Source organism: Leopardus geoffroyi, chromosome D1, assembly GCF_018350155.1.
Source record: "Leopardus geoffroyi isolate Oge1 chromosome D1, O.geoffroyi_Oge1_pat1.0, whole genome shotgun sequence".
NCBI classification, from domain to species: domain Eukaryota; kingdom Metazoa; phylum Chordata; class Mammalia; order Carnivora; family Felidae; genus Leopardus; species Leopardus geoffroyi.
The window spans coordinates 56107122-56123288 of record NC_059329.1 but is presented as its reverse complement, the minus strand read 5'-3'; the positions used below and the strand labels follow the sequence as shown (position 1 = coordinate 56123288).

The following is a 16167-nucleotide window of genomic DNA, read 5'->3' as shown; positions in this document are numbered from 1 at the left end:
CTCTCTTTGTCTCTAAAAATAATAAAATAAAATAAAATAAAATAAAATAAAATAAAATACCAGGTTCTGCCATAATTGTCAGTGAGTTTATAAGTACGTTGTGTTAGAATTTGTGTATAGCACAATAGTTTGCTTTCAGTTTCCAGAACATAAACAGTAGTAAATAAAAAAATTACAATGCTTTTGCCTTAAATTAATGGAGAGTTTTATAGTTTGAAACACACACACACACACACACACACACACACACACACACCCATATGACCCTCATTATCGCCCTACAAAGTGAAAAGGGCAGCTAATGTTAAATGAGTTTGAAGACAGTATGGCTGTTGACATCTGTCACTCCGGTTAGGATCACATATTCCGACAGGTGTGTCAGAGATTCCCTTACTTCCATATACTTCATTGTTCTGTGTACAGTTGACCCTTAAACAACATGGATGTGAACCATGAGGGTCCACTTATATATGGATTTTTTTTTCAGTAAGGACAGTAGAATATGCGTTAATCAGCTGCTTATGTTATTGGTAAGCCTTCCAGTCGATAGTAGGCTTTTAGTAAAGTTTTGGGAAATCAAAAGGTAGATGCATTTTTCAATTATGTCGGCAGTCGGCATCCCTGACCCCTGCCTTGTTCAGTGGTCAACTGTATTTCCATCCTAAAAGTGCACACAAATCAAAGATGGTGACATTCTCAGATAGGAAAGGGACTGAATGTTCATTGAGTAGAGGCAACTGTTTTGCACATTATGATATTTCTATTAGTAAGCCCAAGGCTTGAAACACTATAAAGTCTCAAAAGATGTTGAATGAATGAATGAATGAATGGTGATACAGCATCATCACACAGTTAAGAAATTGAGATCCAGAAAAATCATGACTTCCTTAAGATTGATGAATTGATTCAACAAGTATTTTGTCACACTTTTACCGTGTACTGTATATTCTGAGTCTCAACTGAGAGAGCAGTGCATGAGACATACAAGATCCCTGCCTCATAAATAAGCCAGACACAAAAGCACAAATATTGTATGGTTCCACTTACATGAATTATCTGGAATAGGCAAGTGCATGGAGACAGAATGCATAGAGACCAGGAGCGGCAGGTTGGGGGGAGGGGGAAATGGGAGTTATTACTTAGTGTCTACAGTTTCTACTTGGGGTGATGAAAAAATTTTGGATGAAGACGGTGTTGGTAGTTACAGAACATTGTGAATGTAATTATAATGAGGTGTTATACACCTAAAAATGGTTAAAATGACACATTTTACTCAGTATATTTTACCACAGTTTTAAAAATTAATATATTAAAAACCATTGAATTATATCCTTCAGATGGGTGAATTATATATCACAATTAATCTATTTTTAAAAAAGAAAGGAACCTATGTCATTAAACTTACAAGCTAATAGAAAGAGACAGACAGTAAACAAAATAATTTTAGATTGTGGTTAAGTGCTGTAACCGAAATCAATTAGGCAATATAGTGGGAAGTACCTGGAAAGGGACTTGCTCTAGATAATGTTGTCAAATAAGCCTTACTGAGAAAGTGATACTGAGCTAAGACATGGTGTTGACAAGGAATCAGACATGCAAAGAGCTAGGAAACAGTGGAGCAGTTTGTGCAGAAGCCCTGATGTAGGCAAGAGCTTGTTGTTTTCAAAGAAAGGTAGATAGCCAATGTGATACGAGTATAGTAAATAAGGGGAGAGGTAGCCAGGAAGCATATCATATAAGGCCTTAGAGATTATAAAGAGTTTCAGTTTTGTCTTAAATATAAAGGGAAGCCATTGAATAATTTAAGTAGGAGAGGGACTTGATTTGATTTATTTTTTCAAAGGTTGCCCTAGCTGCTATCAAGGATTATGGAGAGCTAGAATAGTAGTAAGTTACCACTGGGGTGCCTGGATGGCTCAGTCGGTTAGGTGTCAGACTCTAGCTCGAGTCATGATCTCACGATTTGTGGGTTTGAGCCCCATATTGGGCGGTGCAGAGCCTACTTGGGCTTCTCTCTCTCTCTCTCTCTCTCTCTCTCTCTCTCTCTCTCTCTCTCTTTCTGCCCTTCCCTGTTCATGCTCTCTCTCAAAATAAATAAACTTGAAAAAAAAAAGAGAGAGAGGGAGAGAAGTAAGGTACTACTTAGAGGGCTATTTCAAAAGACCTGATGAGGGTTGGTGGTAGTTTGGACTGGGATAGTAGGGGTAGAGATGGAGAGAGAATTGAACAGTTTTAAAATATATGATGGGTGGTGCTAAACATCAGTAATCATCAGGGAAATGCAAATCAAAACTAGTGAGATATCACCTCACTATTATCAAAAAGACAAGAATTAGCAAATGTTGGTGAGGATACGGAGAAAATGAAACCCTTGTGCACTGTTGGCAGAAATGTAAACTGGTGCAGCCAGAATGGAAAACAATATGGAGGTTCCTCAAAAAATTCAAAGTAGAACTACCATATAATCTAGCAATTCCACTGTGGGTCACTAACCAAGGGAAATTTACCTTACCTTCATTTACATATTCATTGTAGCATTATTTACAGTAGCCAAGACATGAAAACAACCTAAATGTCCATCAGGGGATGAATGGATAAAGAAAATGTAGTATGTGTTCACACACACCACACTCCGGAAAATTATTCAGACATTAATAAAAGAAAGAAATCGTGCCATTTGCAACAACAAGTGGATGGGCCTTGAGGGCATTGTGCTAAGTGAAACAAGTCAGGTAGAGAAAGACAAATACCAAAGGATCTCATTTATATGTGGAACTTTTTTTTTTTTTTTAATTTTTTAATGCTTATTTTTGAGAGAGACACAGAGTGTGAGTAGGGGAGGGACAGAGAGAGAGGGAGACACAGAATCTGAAGTAGGCTCCAAACTCTGAACTGTCAGCACAGAGCTCAATGTGGGGCTTGAACTCACGACTGTGAGATCATGACCTGAGCTGAAGTCAGATGCTTACCTGACTGAGCCCCCCAGGCGCCCCTATGTGGAATCTTCAAACAAAGATCAAACTCAGGTACAGAGAATGTTTGCTGGTTGCCAGAGGTATGTTGGGGGGGGGGGGGGGAGGGCGGGTGGTGGTTTAAGAGGTAGGTAAAATGACTGAAAATGGTCAAAAGGTAAAACTTCTAGTTATAAATCCTGGGGATATAAGCATGGTGACTATAGCTAATAAGACTCTATTATATATTTAAAATTGCTAAGAAAGTACAAATCTTTCTTGACTTATGATTGGCCTATGTCCTGATTAAACTCATTGTAAGTTGAAAATACCATGCTGAAAACTTATTTAATACGCCTAACCTACTGAATGTCATAGCTTAGCCCAGCCTACCTTAAACGTGCTCAGAACACTTACATTAGCCTACAGTTGGGCAAAATCATCTCATACAAAGCCCATTTTGTAATAAAGTATTGAATATTTCATGCAGTTATTGAATACTGAAAGAGACAAACAGAATGGTTGTATGGGGACAAAATGGTTGTATCAGTTGTGCTCTGTGCCGCTACCCAGCATCGTGAGAGGATCGTATCACAAGCCTGGGAAGAGATCAAAATTCAGACTTAGAACTATGGTTTCTAATGAGTGTGCATCACTTTCACACTATCCATGACCCACACCATTGAGAAATCATAAGTCAAACCATTGTAAGTCAGAGACTGTCCATGCATCTTAAAAGTTTGCACCCTAAGAAGAAAAATGTGTAACTGTATTCTGATGGATGACTAGACTAATTGTGATGATAATTTTGCAGTATTACATCTATCAAATCATTATGTTGTACACATGAGACTAATAGAATATTTTATGTCAATTATATCTTAATAAAAAGTAATAAAATCATGTCATGGGAGATGAGCTAATGGATTGAATGTGGGAATTGAGGGAAAAGGACTAATCAAGAGGGACTTCTAGGGTTCGTGTATGAGCAACTGGATGCGTGAAAATGCCATTTATTGAGATAGGGAGGAGTCTAGGAGATGTGGCTAGGGAAACCAAAAGTTCTGCTTTGGAATTGTTAAGTTTGAGTTATCTTCTAGAAATCCAAGTAGATTCATCAAGTAGGCAACAGGGTATTTGGGGCCAGAACTCGGGACGGGGAGGCCAGTAGTGGAGATAAAAATTTAGAAGTCATCAATATAAAGATGATATTTAAATCCATGGAACCAGATAATATCAAGCAGGAAGAGAATGCAGAGCTCAAAAGAGAGAGACCCAAGTATGGACAGAAACACAGAATGGGATTTGGTTCTGGGAAATCACATTTAGAAGTTGGATGGAGGAGGAAGCAGTAGCAAAGACTAAGGGGAATGACTAATCAGGTATGGAGAAACTCAGGAGAAAGTCGTCATGTGGAAACTAAGAGAAGTAAATTTCTAGAAGGGAGGAATAATCCACTGTGTGAAATCCTGCTGTAAGATGAAGTAGCCAGCAGACTTGGGAATGTGGACGTTGTTGACAAGAGCAGTTTCAGTAGATCAGTAGGTGTGTTGAAGAGTGCATAGGAAGTGAAGAAGTCACATTGATTGTAGACACTCTTCTGACGTGTGCTCTGTGAAATGAGATAGATAAATGGGCTCATAACTGGAAAAGACCGGGGTTAAGGGAAGGTCTTTTGTTGCTTTTTAATGTTTGCTTTGTGGGAATGTGGAGTTGCTTGTTTTTTAAGATGGGAAATATCAGGCCGTGTTTATATGCTGATGAGAGTGATCAGATAGAAACAGATTATCAATACAAGTTTAAAAAAGGGATACTTGAGGGGCGCCTGGGTGGCGCAGTCGGTTAAGCGTCCGACTTCAGCCAGGTCACGATCTCGCGGTCCGTGAGTTCGAGCCCCGCGTCGGGCTCTGGGCTGATGGCTCAGAGCCTGGAGCCTGTTTCCGATTCTGTGTCTCCCTCTCTCTCTGCCCCTCCTCCGTTCATGCTCTGTCTCTCTCTGTCCCAAAAATAAATAAACTTTGAAAAAAAAAAAAAAAGGGATACTTGAAGGAGTCTTAGAGAAGGGGAAAGGAAATAGGATATAGAACATAAGTGAACATGTTGGCCTAAAATAAGAAAAGGGGACATTTTCAACACACTTAGCTTAAAAAAAAAAAAGCCAGTTGCATTTAAGAATGCCATTGGTGAAGCAATATAATTATTAATTATATGAAATCTTGACCCTTGAGTACATATCTTTTCAGTATTCTATGTGATGGAAAGGGAAATATATATAAAACACTTCTGCTGCATGCTGAAGTATAATGGTGTTTCAAGAAAAGGACTTGTGCAGTTGAGTTGCTAATAACTAAACTACCTGATTTTTTCATGGAACACCATCTTTACTTGAAAGAATAACTAAATCAACAAACTATACAGACTTAGATATTTTTAAAATACTCTTTCAAAAATGAATGAAGTGAGCCTCTCAAAGGAAATCAGCTGATGATAAAATTTAAGATTTTAAATGAGAATCGGTATTTGGAAAACTTGTGTTTGCCCCCATGAGATTGATAGCTTTCCATTCCTAAGGATGTTTTTGATGAGATTGGTAGTAGTATTTAACAAATGTCATTTTTAAATATTGTATAATGAATGTGTCAACATTTAAAACCTATATAACTAGTTAGCCAAGATCTTCAAAGTGACCAGTGTATGATGCTGTGAAATCATGTGTGGGTAAAGGTCTCTTTAAAGTGCAAAGAAAAAAAAAAAAGAAAGAAAGAAAAGAAAAGAAAAAAATAGATTTTAATGTAACAGATGTGAAAAGTATTTTGGTGTGGTTTTAGATTCTACATTGATTCTAACCTTTAAGAAACTACTACTTGTTGAGGGGCACCTGCCTGGCTTAGTTGGTAGAGCATGTGACTCTTGATCTCAGGGTTGTGAGTTTGAGCCCCACATTGAATGTAGAGATCACTTAAAAATAAAATCTTAAAAAAAAATAGAAAAGAAAAAACTTTTGGGCTAGTATCAGAGAACAATAGCCATAATTATCTGAAAAGGCCTTTAAAATACTCCTTTCTTGGGGTGCCTGGGTGACTAAGTTGGTTAAGCATCCAACTTCGGCTCAGGTCATGATCTCACGGTTTGTGAGTTCAAGCCCTGCGTTGGGCTCTGTGCTGACAGCTCGGAGCCTGGAGCCTGCTTCGGATTCTGTGTCTCCCTCTCTCTCTTCCCCTCACCCACTTGCACTCTGTCTCTCTCACTCTCAAAAATAAATAAACATGTAAAAAAAAATTGTAAATGCTCCTTTCTTTTCCAACTACATATCTGTACAAGGCTGGATTTTCTTATGAAATAACATATGGTAACCAAATGAATGCAGACAAATATATGAGAATCCAGCTGCCTTCTGTTAAGGTAGACGTTGCAAAAGACACTTGCAAAAATGCAAGACAGTGTCACTCATCTCTAAATTTCTTTTTTGGAAAATATGCTTGTTTTTCATTGAAAATATTGTTATATTAACAAGTAATAGATTTCTATTATTTTCTTGAATGAATTAAATAAAAGTTTTCTCAATTGTTACTTCTAATATAGTAAATATTGGTATATATGACCCATATGACACAAAGCTCTTTGACACCCTCAGTAATTTTAAGAAGTGTAGAGGTCTTGAGACCAAAAAGTTTGAGAACCACTATCCTAGAGAATGTGGCCATCCAGATTCCCTCGAAACACCTTAGTTGCTCATAGTCTGATAAGTAAACCAAGACATGCTTGTTGGTTTCCCAAATGTGGAACATTATATAAGAGACTTACCAATTTGAACTCTGGTAATACTATTCTCTTCAAGTCATAAGGTCAGGCCGCTATCAGTAGGTTCTTTCCTTATTGCCCTTGGCTTTTCTTTAAGCCAGGCCTCTTCTCTCCTTTCATGAAAGCTCAGGGACTTAACAGTAATACTTTGAGGATCTAGTTTACAAATACTAATGATGATTTACATTTGTTTTGAATGTAATGGCTTTTATTATACTTTTACGTCTGTATCACATTTCATACGTGAAGTGCATTGGCCAGGTCTATCTTTAGAGATAAGAAATTGAGCTGCTGCTATGCTAACTTCCTGAGCCTGACAAAGCTATTAAATGGCAAACAGAAATCAAGACCAAATCTTCTGAGGTCAGTCTGTTTATATCCCACTGACGTTTCTTTTCCTTTCTTTTTTGTATTTTAAATTTTTCAGAAATTTGGGCCTTCTTACAATCCTGTGAGGTGTACAGGTCACAGGCAGTTATCAGCCTTTTGCAGATGGGACCCCTGAGATCATGAGTTCAGTAGAAGAACCAGGATTAGAACCCGGGAACTTAATGACCTCTCTTCCTTTTACTCTTTTACCTCTCTTTCCTCTCAAGTTATTTTAAGACTTCATAGAAAGTAAAAGTAGCTTCTCCTTCCAAAATCAGTTGGAAACCTCCGTTCTGCCAAGGACGTGGTCTTTCCCTAAAACTTGTCTACTCACAGGGCCCACAGTGCACAGCTATTTAGAAGGGATCAGTGCCAGCTTACCCCCAGCAGCTTAAATTCATGTCTATTTCTTCAACATACAGTCCAATGTATATAACACATGGGGAGAAAACACATTTTTATTTTCTTAATTCTTGGAATCAAGAATACAAATTCCAAGGATGTTTTAATAGTCAGACTGCCATTTTCCTCCCCTGCTGCCTACAAAATTTGCCAGTAATGTAGTAGAAACCATTTTTTCAAGTCCTATACCTATATCTTAAAAAAAAAAAAAAAAAAAAAAAAAAAGCTTTACTGAGGTATAATTCACATATCATACAATTCATCCATTTAAAATGTGTAATCCAGGGGCACCCTGGGTGGCTGAGTCAGTTGAGCATCCAACTCTTGGTTTCAGCTCAGGTCATGATCTCACAGTTCGTGGGTTCGGGCCCCATGTCAGGCTCTGTGCTGGCAGTGCGGAGCCTGCTTGGTATTGATTCTCTGTCTCCCCCTCTCTGCCCCTCCCCTGCTCTCTCTCAAAAATAAATAAGCTTCAAAAAAAAATTTTAATATGCAATCCAGTGGTTTTTAGTATATTCATTGAGCCATGCAACTATCACCACGTGTCAACTTTAGAATATTTTCATTGCCTTCAAAGATACCCTGTACCCATTAGTCATTCCCCATTCCCCAAGACCTCCATCCAGCCATCATTCTACTTTCTATTTCTATAGATTTGTGTATTCTTGACATTTCATATAAATAGAGTCATACCATGTGTGGTCTTTGTGATTGGTATCTTACACTAGCATAGGTTCAAGGTTCATCCATGTGATAGCATGTATCATTCATTCCTTTTCATTGCCAAATCGTTTTGGCTATTTGAAGATGTACATGGATCTGCCACATTTTACTCATCAGTTCATCAGTTGGTAGACATTTGGATTGTTTATACAGTTTTTGGTTATCATGTATAATACTGCTATGAACATTCATTTACAAGTTTTTGTGGGGTCATATATTTTCATTAGTCTTGGGTTTTTACCCAGGAGTGACATCGCTGAGGCATATGGTAACTGTTTAACAATTTGAAAAATTGCCAGGCTATTTTTAAAGCAGTTGCACCATTGACCTTCCCACCAGCCGTGCATAAGAGTTTCAATTTCTCTACATCCTTGACAGCACTTATTATTTTCTATGGTTTTCATTATAGCCATTTTGCTGGAAGTAACATGGTATCTCATTGTGGTTTTGAGTTGAACTTCCCTATGGCTAATGATGTTGTGCATCTTTCATGTGTTTATTGGACATTTGTAATATGTTCTTTGGAGAAATGTTCAGTCAGACACCTTGCCCATTTTTAAATTGGGCTATTTGTCTTTGTTATTAAGTTCTAAGAGTACTTTATACAACCTAGACACAAGTCCCTTCTCACATGTATCATGTGCAAATATTTCCTCCCATTCCATAGGCTTTTTCGTGTTCTTGATAGTGTCCTTTGAAGCACAAAGGTTTTAAGGGTTTTTTTTTTAAGTGTTTATTTAAATTCCAGTTAGTTAACATACAGTGTAATATTAGTTTCAGGTATACAGTATTGTAATTCAGTACTTCCTACATCACCCGGTACTCATCACAAGTACTCTATAATCCCCATCACCTATTTAACCAATCTTCCCACCAGAATGGCTAAAATCAACAACACAAGAAACAAGTGTTGGCAATGATGTGGAGAAAGAGGAACTCTCTTGCATGGTTGGTGGGAATGCACAGTTTGCTTCTGTGTAGTTTTAGTTCATATGTTTAGGTCTGTGATCCATTTTGAAATAATTTTTTTTTGTAGAGTTTAAGGAAGAGGTCCAGTTTCATTCTTTTGCATGTGCGTATCCATTTGTCTCAGAAAAATTTGGTAAAAAGACTACTCTCCACTCATTGAATTCTCTTGGTATTCTTGCTGAAAATTAATTAACTATAAATGTGAAGATTTATTTCTGAACCCTAAATTCTGTTCCATTAATCTGTATATCTGTCCTTATGCTAGTAGCACCCTGTATCTTTTTTCTTTTTTTTTTTTTTTAATTTTTTTTTTTTCAACGTTTATTTATTTTTGGGACAGAGAGAGACAGAGCATGAACGGGGGAGGGGCAGAGAGAGAGGGAGACACAGAATCGGAAACAGGCTCCAGGCTCTGAGCCATCAGCCCAGAGCCTGATGCGGGGCTCGAATTCACGGACCGCGAGATTGTGACCTGGCTGAAGTTGGACGCTTAACCGACTGCGCCACCCAGGCGCCCCTGTATCTTTTTTCTTTAAAAAATATTTTCTAAATTCAATAATAATATATGCCAATTGTATAAATTTTTTAAAGTACAAAAGAAGATAGAAGAACAGGTTTTCTATAAATAGTCTACAATCTCCTCATTCATATGTACCTTCTGGATCTTCCAGACTTTTTGTCTTTTTCTTACCTAGTTGAGGTAACATTATATATACTGCTCTATATCTTTTTGTTTTTTAACACAAGCATTTTCCTAACCCATTAAAAACTCTTAGTCAATATATATATTATATATTATATATATATACATTATATTATATATTAAATATATATTAAATATATTTCATTTCTGTGCATATGTTATAATTTATTTAACCATTCTTCTAATCTTGGACATTTATTCTTCTAGGGTTTTCTTTAAAATATGGTTATAATATTATAATTAGTTATAATATTAGCACTAATATGTACTTTATATATATACATATATATGTGTATATATATAGTTACGTATTTTTAATGTTTTTTTATCTTTGAGAGAGAGTGTGTGCATGAGCAGGAGAGAGGCAGAGAAAGAGGGGGACAGAGAATCCCAAGCAGGCTCCATGCTGGCAGCACAGAGCCTGATGTGGGGCTCAAACCCATGCACTGTGAGATCATGACCTGAGTTGGAACCTGGAGTGGGAAGCTTAACCAACTGAGCCACCCAGGCGCCCCTTGTTACATGTATTATTATGTTACATATATATTAATATATTTCTGCCCTATAAAGTGACATACTCAGATATGAGATATAGTAAGGTGAATATTAAAGCAGTTCATAGTGGCAGAAATCTTGTTTCTCAAACTTTTCTGTGGGTCCTATAATGTTTTTCCACTAAATCGGTTCACACCTAAACTTTATGCTGCTGTGGACAAAGCAGATTTTCAGTCAAATCCTTACTTTGAAAGACGATGATAATTAACTCATAATCCTGTGTGATTTTTTTTCTCTTTAAAAGTAGAAAAATCATGGGGCACCTGGGTGGCTCAGTCAGTTTAGCATCCGACTTCGGTCCAGGTCATGATCTCACTGTTTGTGAGTTCGAGCCCCGCGTGGGACTCTGTGCTGACAGCTCAGAGCCTGGAACCTGCTTTGAATTCTGTGTCTCCCTCTCTCTCTGCCCCTCTGCGCACGCGCTCTCTCTCTCTCTCTCTCTCTCTCTCTCTCTGTCTCTCTCTCTGTCAGAAATAAAAAAACTTTAAAAAAAATTTTTTTAAGTAGAAAAATCACATTTTCTTATGTGTATGTATATATGTCAACCCACAAATATCTGAGTGTTTGAACTGTGCAAGGCCTGTGAAAGGCTGACTTTACTCTCAAGCTGCCTATTTTTAGGGGAGGGGAATTAAAAATATGTACGATATGTAAGTAGTTAGCCAGCAGTACAAGACGTGCAATGATCACTATCAGGGGAGAAGTTCTGTTCAAGATGCAGATCTGGCTCATGGCAGATAGAGTCCTGTGGTAGTTTAGAGTCCACATACCTGGGTATGCATCCCACTGACTGGATGAACTTGGGCATGTGATAAAATCTCACTGCACCTGCTTTTCCTTATCTTTATAAAGATTGGATAATCCTCCTAGGATTGTTGTGGGGACTAAAAACAATGAGTGTCAAGTTTATAGCTCAGAATTTGTCCCCAGAAAGGGTACTCAGTCAATGGTAGCTGCCATTTTTATTCTTCATTTTGATTTGTCATTCCTGTTAGGCTGATGTGGAGAAACACTGCTTCAGTAGAAAGCTATGGCACCTGAACCTGGAATTCGAGGATAGGGGGATCTGGGTAATGAGAGCCGAGGGGGAGCTAAGGTACAGAAGAAGCACTGCTTAAGGTATATCAAGACCAGCCTGGATGAAGCAGAAAGCTACCTTAATAGCAGAGATAGGAAGGATAGTTTTGGTTTGGCCATCTTTGACCTTAGCACCATAGTTAACAGTCTTTATACTTGAACCTCAGTGTGGGCTGTATAAGCTCCCTGGGCGTATTTGGGGTGTTTGGTGAATAGTTACTGATTGAACATCTTATAGTTAAGATTGATAGTTATTTCTGTTTAAAAATGTGTGTATTTAAATACATATTTAAATGTATCTTGATTTATTCCTATTTAAATGAAGGCATTAATTGAGGTAGAAAAATTATTAATATAGTTTTTCAAAAGTATTCTGTATTTAAAGAGAGAACGTTACCTTTTTGTAGTTATAAGTAATTGGTTAAGTGCTCATTATTAATTTTTAAAGAACCATGTTAGTTATTAACCAGATTACAAGACATTTTTAATGATTTAGTAGTTGTGATCACTGGACTCTTTAGATGCCAAGTGATAAATTGACAAGACAAAATATTTTTACCTTCGTTGGAAATTCTTTCCACTTTAAACTGACACTAGAAATCCCATGTCAGAAATAGCTTCCAAAATGAAAAATAAAACAACTGTAATTTACATTTATATAGCTTATTTTAGAGTACAAAGATCTGTCACATATATCATCCCTTTTTTTTCTTTGCGAGAGAAAGTGTTAGTATTGTTATCCACATTTTACATTTAGATGAACTGAACCTCTGAAAGATGAGCAAAGAAATTCAGACGGACTCAGGGGACCCCACTTGCTGGTTTCCTTTTGTTTTTTGTTTTTGTTTTTTTGGTTTCCTTTTATCAGACAAAGAGAAATATTAAATAACAGCTTTCCCTTTCATCTGCAGCTACCTAAGAGCAAAGTGTGAATTTAGCAGCTTGTTTTGTTTAGCCTCTTTGGTAACTTCTCTCTCTTCCTTTTTCCTAGTTGTTTTAAAAGATTTACTTTAGCATTTTACTTTGCATATTTTAATATTTTAAGCTGCCAAATTATTTTCTTCAATTAAAGAAATAAATTGCTGGGAAGGTGGGTGGGGGGTGGGCTAAATGGGTGATGGGCATTAAGGAGGGCACTTTCTGGGATGAGCACTGGGTGTTATATGTAAGTGATGAATCACTGAATTCTACTCCTGAAACGAATATTTACTGTAGGTTAACTAACTTAAATTTAAATTAAAGAAGAGAGAGAGAGAGAGAGAGATTCCTTATTCAGTAATGACATTAGCCTTTTGCAAAGCACCTCAATTGAGTAACATTCTTTGCTGGGAGGAAAATATTTAAAGAATGCACCTCAACTGCAATGAAATATACAGTGTGTAATTCAGAGAAGGTAGACTATAAATTGTAGCTATTTTTTATAGTTAAGCCTCATGAAATGAATTATGAGAAGTAATACCTATGAAAAGTCTGATTTTAGTTGGCATCAAAGGAACCAGCATGACTTAGGTATAAGCTATTTAAGGGAATGAACTTCAAAAAATTATTATATGTAAATTTTGGTACCTATTAGAAACAAGCATTTTAAAATGTCCACACTTGGGTTTCCAGGGATGATAAAATTGTGATCCTAATGAATGTAACTTTATCAAGTGAAAGGCCAAAATCCTAGAATAAAATGCACTAAAATAAATACAGCATAGTGAGTGTTTCAGAGCAAGTCCTGTGGCTCTAGACTGCAAGCGTTCAATGCCAGTTGTATCACTTTAAACTATATGATTGTGGATAAGTTACTTCATCTCTCTGTGCTTTCGTATCCTGTAAAATGAGAATAATAAGAATGCCTATAATTAGAGGTACAGTTCCTATCTCTTAGAGTTGTTATAAGGATTAAATAGTATTTAAAAAGACTTAGAGTAGTGCCTGGAACAGAGTAAGTGCTAAATATGTTTGCTAAATAATAAAATGCAAAGTACAGGGTAATCTTTGTGATAAAGAAATCCCATATGCCACAATGGGAAATGAGGTGACAATGTGTGGAAGTAGATAACGAGCTACAGTTACAAATAAGTAAAAGAAGGGAAAATTGCCTTTTTAGCTGCGTCAGTGAGTACCATGTCTGTGGAAGGAAAAGTATTCAACTTGTTTAGTGTAAATGAGTTTTTAGTTTCAAGTTAAGGTGATCATTTTCTTTTTTTTTTTTTTTTTTTTTTTTTCCAAAATAGAAATTACTTTTATCGTGGAAATGATCCAGTCTCAGTGTAAATTTTTAAAATACAGAAAAGCATTAAGGAAAAAAAATAAAGCCACTTGGGTTTCTCCTACTCAGAGATGACCATTGTAATATCGTGGTGAACATCTTTCCAAATATCTATGCAAATATATATATGCATAAGTTCAATAAGTAAAATTTTATGTAAATGGTTTCAGAGCATGCATTCTATGGTTTGTTCTACTTTTTTCATTTAACTGTATTGTGAAGGTAAATTCATGTTGATGAATATAATTGTGTAAAATTTTGTTGTCACCATGGCCTTTTGTCAGATGGACATACTGTAATTAACAGTTTCCTTGTTGGTGGACATTTAGATGGATTTCCAAGATTCCCCTATTGTATACAACATTGGAATGAGGAAGCATCCTTCCTCGTTAGTAATACCTGCGTTCTGTTATTTGCTTAGGATAAGTACCTAACTGTTGGGTCAAAGAATATATATATTTTAAAGTTAGGTATATATGTGCTTCTTTACCCTCTTGTCAATATTATACATTGCATGTTATTGTATATTGTATGTTTATTAACCTTTTTTCATATGAGAGAAGAAATATATCTCTATGCTTTTATTTGTAGCTTTTTTAAAATAGATGTTTATTGATTTTTGAGAGAGAGAGAGAGAGAGCATGAGTGAGGGAAGGGCAGAGAGAAGGGGGACAGAGGATCTACAGCGGGCTCTGCTCTGACAGCAGCGAGCTGGATGCAGGGCTCTAACTCATGAACCGTGAGACCATGACCTGAGCCAAAGTTGAGTGCTCAACCAGTTGAGACGCTCAGGCACCCCTATAACTCTTTAATTATTAGTGAGTGTTAAGTTCGCGTATTTCATAGATTTATTTGCTGTTTCAAGTTGTTTTGTGAATAACCAATACCTTTTGATAAATATGCCTTTTTAAAAACTATAGGTACTGGGCTTGGAACCGCCAAAAGGATACAAGATATAAGGAAATAATACGTAGGCCTTGCAGCTAAGAATGAAGAATTTGCTAAGTCACAGACTTATGTCAGTCTTTATTTCTCTTTTTTTACCTCCTTTTTTCCCCCCAGTCCTCTCTAGGATTGTCGGTTCCCTTGCTCTGGCAGTAGGGCAAAGGCTGAATGAAGGCATGTATGAAAGAGCCTCTTCTGGACCGCTGTCTCCCACTGCCTGGCTCATTTCTTCATTCTTTTCTTCTGCTTGGCACTTTTTATTTGCTGTAGATGTTCTTTTCATTCATCTTAGACCTATGACTGGTATGCGTATTTCTGTTTACTCTCTTGGTGTTTTCTGTGGCTCCAAGTAGGGCTAATTCATCCCCTGTTCTGTGTCAGGTCCTGGGCTGGGCACTGGGGAGACAAGAATGGATAGGACTTGGTTCCTAAACCTGGTGCTCACCTTCTAGCCAGATCTAGTGCACCTCCTGCCCAGCACCATAGTGTAGTGTGTGCTAATAATATATGAAAAATTACTTGGGAAATATTCCTAAAGGAAACATTCAAGCTGGACCCTTTTTTTTTTTTTTTTAATGTTTATTTATTTATTTTGAGAGAGAGCACAAGCAGGGGAGGGGCAGAGAGAGAGGGCGAGAGAGACAGAATCCCAAGCAGGCCCCTCTCTGTCCGCACAGAACCCAATGCAGGGCTTGAACCCATGAACCGTTAGATCATGACCTGAGCCAAAATCAAGAGTTGGACACTCAACCGACTGAGCCAGCCAGGAGCCCCTCAAGCTGGACGTTTAAGGGCGAGTCACAGTTTGCTCTGAAAGAAGTAGAAGGAAGGGAAGTAGAGAAGAGAAGGTAAAGATCCCCCAAGCAGTGGTACTAGGGTGAGCAAAGCTGAGAGCAGATATATACACTGGAATCAGTCAGTGTCTCTCCCCAGGCTTCTTGATAACATGACTTACTCTGGTTTCCTGGACAATGAGCTCTTCTCACTGTCTCCTCCTCTGTAATTATTGTCTATAATATGTTAACCCCTTTCTGGGGCATTGCATTTTTAATCAGAGGGAATATTGCATTCCTAGAGTACTTACCCAAATTTAGCAGTATTTTTCCTGTTTTGCTGTTTGCAAATTGATATAATATTTTTAACTCATCATGGGATAATTTTAGAAAGGCATAAAAGAGGTGGTGCTATCTATTCAAGGTATTCAAACAAAAAATGCAAATCTCTTGTTCTCTTCATCCTTATGAAAACAGACACTGAGTCAGGCTTTGTCCTCAATTAAGCATGATAGATTGGGCTTTGAGCACTAAACTTTTATTTCTTCTCTATTGCTTGGTATAATAGTTATACAGGTAATCATAATAATGTCTGTAGCTTAGCATTGTACAAGTCACAGGGCACTTTTTGTTTTTATT

The 16167-nt window shown here is 37.2% G+C and overlaps 1 protein-coding gene and 1 long non-coding RNA gene across 5 annotated transcripts in view; both read left to right on the top strand.

The window, feature by feature from the left end:
- UVRAG (UV radiation resistance associated) overlaps positions 1–16167 on the top strand; it is a 297841-nt gene that overhangs the window by 217312 nt on the left and 64362 nt on the right. The gene's annotated exons all lie outside the window — the stretch shown is intronic.
- The window catches only part of LOC123601147, a 31857-nt gene continuing 20239 nt past the window's right edge, over positions 4550–16167 (top strand). The window contains exon 1 of the long non-coding RNA XR_006713992.1: positions 4550–4565. This is a non-coding gene — a long non-coding RNA (uncharacterized LOC123601147). The remainder of the gene's footprint in view (positions 4566–16167) is intronic.